Raw genomic sequence first — 5,000 nt, 5'->3', positions numbered from 1 at the left:
AATTACAATCAAGTATAAACTAACCTAAGACAATGGAAACCGCTGCTTCTTCAACTTGTTGAAAAGATCTCGAATACAAAAATATCTGCAGAAAGAACATAGCGATGCCATTGAGATCAATAAACCGCTGTTTTACCCTAAACGTCATCGGCTAGTGAAGTCTACAGCATCAATTACAATTAGAGAGAGGAGGATCTAACGTGGAATTTAATGTATGTGGCCGCTGTATAGTTACATAGCTGAGCTGGTCTGTAGTTCTGGCATCTCTCTCTCTTTCTGCCGATCTATCTCCCTACCTATCCTTCAACTGCCTGATCCTCTCGCCTACCGAGAACATAGCGCGGTGCTCGGTCACTCAGTATAGCGCCAACTGCCGGCCAAGGAAGAAGGTTCCCTCCGCTGGCTCGTTCCAGTGCCAGGCTGTATGGAACTTTAGCTGCCTGGAAGTTTTCCTGTGCGACATTTAAGGAAACGCCATATACAGTTATTTGGATCAAGCGGATATGTCTTCGTCCTTTTAAGGAAACCCACAGGATGTGATTAAATTCTCGCACATGCGGAGAGCGCGAAAGTATCTTGTGTTTCAGAATGAAGTCGTCCGAACTGACTCGTCTTGTCATGGAAGTCCGCAACAGACAGAGAGATTCCGATTAATATGCAAATCAATAAATACCTTACGATCGCGATTCTCTTTGGAATCGGTGAGTACACATTACGCATAAGGATTCAGAAACATAACTTTATATGTGACAGGAGGAACTGCTCATTATTGGCATTATTACCCTTATTCTACGTATATACCCACATATATATATATTATATATATATATATATCTATATATATATATATATATATATATATATATAGATATATATATATATATATATTATATGGTATATATAGATGTATATTCATATAGTTCCGATTTTAGATGACGTTGACGAATTACAAGTTTAATTAACTGCCACCAAATACCAAATCTAAATCAGGAAAATATAGAGCAACATCAAGTGTTGGATGAATTGAATAGTCTTGATTGTGAAAGCGACAGTTTCCTTTAACATGAAAAACTTCATCCATCCATTTTAATTCTCACTTCATAGGAATTTATTAACATCCCACAATTCGTAATCGTGTCTCTGTATTTATTCTGTATCTGTAAATATATAGTTTTTTTTTTATTTTATTTGTGTAACGTTTTATTTATCTTTTTTTTTGTGGTTGGTGGACTATGGTGGTTCCAAAAGATTTGGAATTATTAATTAATTTTCACTTAGAATTTCTTCTTCTTTAAATGCGATTCTCTTAAATATTATTCTCATTTTAATTCATTTTATGTATATAGATATTTCTAAAAACATTTACTTAATTATTTTTTCATTGCTGCATACACCTTGCTAGCACATAGATTTTCCCTGTCTATGTACATCATTATTTTATGGTGAAAGTCGTTGGAATGAGAGAACATTACGAGATATTATTACTGGGGTGGAAAATTATATATGCAGTATATAAAACAATTAGTAATTTGTCATCATTAAAACTAGTTTACATAAAGATATCGATATTCATACTTCAATTTAGTACACAACTACTGTTTTTTCTAATAACTAATCTCCCCTGTCTGTGCTTCCCATTGCTTTCTGTTACTTCGTTCGGGTGAACACCATATTTTTTTTAAGCTTAAATGTCAAGTCAATGTGCCCTGAGGGCTTGTTCCATATGAATAGGGTTCATCTTCTGAATAATAATAATAATAATAATAATAATAATAATAATAATAATAATAATAATAATAATAATAATAATAATAATAATAATAATAATAACTGCAGAAAAAATTCATGAACTTAAACATAAATTAATTTACTAGAAAACGCTTTTAATCACTCGATAAAAACAAGATTAAGTAGAACTTTCGAAGAATAATTTTCACGGTCTGCTAAAACGATAAAAGTTGATGCCATCTCATTTAGAAAAGTAAACATCTGTCATCCTGAAACCGAAGAACATGACTTATTTTGACTCGCAAATTTCTACAAACGCCTTCCTTTCGATGGTTTAGGAGGAGGCAAAGGAGTTGTTTATTCAGGATAATTATCCAATCATTACATTTTTATATTTATCGTTATGCAACAGTCTCTCATGAGAACATTATCTTGAATGAGGACTAAGTGGAACAGTCACGTCCCTAAAGAAGGAGACAAAATAAGACCTTTTTGCTCCTGTGTGAATCTTGATGCGTTATTGAAGAGACGCTGGAAATCCTTAAGCTTTTCAAGGAGGTGCTGTCCTCGGCTTCAGAGGAAATATAAATGAATGTAAACTGATATTCTCTCTGACGGGATGAGGACAGTAAGATTTTGAGTGTGTCTGTAGCAATACATCAAGATTTGCGCTAAAACGAAAAAGTTGTATCTTCTCTCTGGGATTGACTTATATAATTATTACTATACTGCTGCGAGAAATAAAGGAAACCTGCAGGCGTGAGTACATTTAAGTTCATTTTGCTGCATGGTATTCATTCATACAGAACTCTCTCTCTCTCTCTCTCTTCTCCCCCTCTCTCTCTCTTCTCTCTCTTCTCTCTCTCGCTCTCTCTCTCTCTCTTCTCTCCTCTCTTCTTCTTCCATCTCTCTCTCTCTCTCTCTCTCTCTCTCTCTCTCCTATCGTAGCATGCACATCTATAATGAACTTTTTTATTTTTAGTTGTGCGAACTATACTTTCATCATTATACGCATATTTATCTATATATACATATGTATAAGTATAGTATATATGTATATTATGCACATATACACATACCCACACATTATATAATATATATATATATATATATATATATATATGTATATATATATATATATATATATATATATATATATATATATATATATATATATGCACGAACTCACTGTCAACAAAGATAAGATCCTATAATATGTATACCGATAATCCACAACGAACATTACATAATCATGTCAATAATAAAAATATAATTTAATGACAAATTCTCATTAAAGTGAGAAAAAAATTCCCCGACAGCAATTAAAACCAAAACCTCACAAACCCACCATCCTTAGTCGGAGGTTCGAACATTCATTCTTTGGCAAGTGATAATGAGTTGCTTTTTTCCCCCGTGTAGAGAGCGGAGTAGATTCATTCATTCTTTCATTTATTCTTTTGCTATCAACCATTGCCGGCGCGAGAGGGGACTGTAAGGGAGCGGAGTGGACGAGAAATTGGATATTGTTCATCGAGAGAAGAGAGAGAGACGAGAGGAGAAGCAGAGAGAAAGCGAATTTGATTATTAGAATTTTGACACTGAAAGTGATTGAAATAACAATGATGATTTCTAATCAGTTTATAGAAGTCTAACCTTTTCTTCCATCTTTTATACATTCAAAAGCACACACATATAAGGATAAACTGAGTATACAAACACACATACACATATATGTATATATATATATATATATATATATATATATATATATATATATATATATATATATATATATATAGTATATATATATATATATATATATATATATATATATATATATATATATATATATATGTATATATATATATATATATATATATATATATATATATATATATATATATATATATATATATATATATATATATATATATATATATATATATATATATATATATATATATATATATATATATATATATAGATATATATATATATATATATATATATATATATATATATATATATATATATATATATATATATATATATATATATATATATATATATATATATATATATATATATATATATGTATATATATATATATATATGTATATATATATAGTATATATATATATATATATATATATATATATATATATATATATATATATATATATATATATTATGTATATATATATATATATATATATATATATATATATATATATATATATATATATATATATATATATATATATATATATATATGCGTGTGTGTGTGTCACTTATTCATATGTGCCTTTTTTTTAATGTTAGCAAACGCTGTTGAACCACAAATCTAGTCCAATATCCAATCCACCGTACCTCGAGAATAACTTACACCCAAGAGAAATTACAATTGAATACCACTTCGTCTCAGGGTTAAACCTAGGAATTTTTTTAGTGGGTATGCATTGAACTTAATAAAATAGCATACGTGTATATGTACTGTACGAAATATGCATGTATGTGTATATATATATATGTATGTATGTATGTAGGTATGTATGTATTATAGATGTTTGTGTGGGTAGTACAAAGGTTTACAGTACATTTTCAGCGAAATAATTTAGTGGCTGGGCAATTATTTTGTAGGTGGGTATTCGCCCACCCAGTTAACATATTACGTTTAGCTTCGTCCCCCACAGGATTCGAACCGTTGTATGGATTAGATACAACGACAAACAGTGACTTTGACCACCCGGCTATGAAGGGAGAGATAATTTGAAATCAACTCTGCTGTCGAATTCCTGTACTGTGCTTAGAATCGACTGTGGCTTGGTCATGTCATGCGGACAGACGAAGATCATCACGTGCAAGGGTTATTTATCAAGCGCATGGAGGCGGAGGGTGGGAGAAGCAGAGGAAGGCCAAAGTTTAGACGGAAGGATAAAATAGCAAATGACGTCGTCCGGGAGAAAGGTTTAAGAAGTCGGGATGCTCTGGACAGAGGAAGGTGGCGGAGGCTGATAGGAAACAGCGACCACAAGTAGCAATGGGCAAAGCTGAAGACAAAGGAGGAGGAGACTTAGTCGACAGCAACCCAGATATCTCCACCTTGATGGGTGATTGGTCTCTGTGCAACAGCGTATATCTCCATCCCTTGATATGCTGGCGGTTTAAGTCACTTCTAACGTCGTGTCCAAATCGGGAATCAGTTCGGATCCTGTCGAGAACGAGGCACTTGTCTATTCCAGTTCCCCTTGGGCTTAAGTTGTGTGTGTGTG

The 5,000-nt window shown here is 32.0% G+C and overlaps 1 protein-coding gene across 1 annotated transcript in view; it reads left to right on the top strand.

Moving 5' to 3' along the window:
• The first annotated feature begins 370 nt into the window (after positions 1-370).
• Positions 371-5,000, top strand: part of LOC135222549 (uncharacterized) — a 19,490-nt gene continuing 14,860 nt past the window's right edge. Inside the window, exon 1 of the mRNA XM_064260637.1 lies at positions 371-701. The gene's annotated coding sequence lies outside the window, so the exon portion shown is untranslated. The remainder of the gene's footprint in view (positions 702-5,000) is intronic.

Source organism: Macrobrachium nipponense, chromosome 3, assembly GCF_015104395.2.
Source record: "Macrobrachium nipponense isolate FS-2020 chromosome 3, ASM1510439v2, whole genome shotgun sequence".
Lineage (NCBI taxonomy): Eukaryota > Metazoa > Arthropoda > Malacostraca > Decapoda > Palaemonidae > Macrobrachium > Macrobrachium nipponense.
This window is presented reverse-complemented; position numbering and strand designations above follow the sequence as displayed.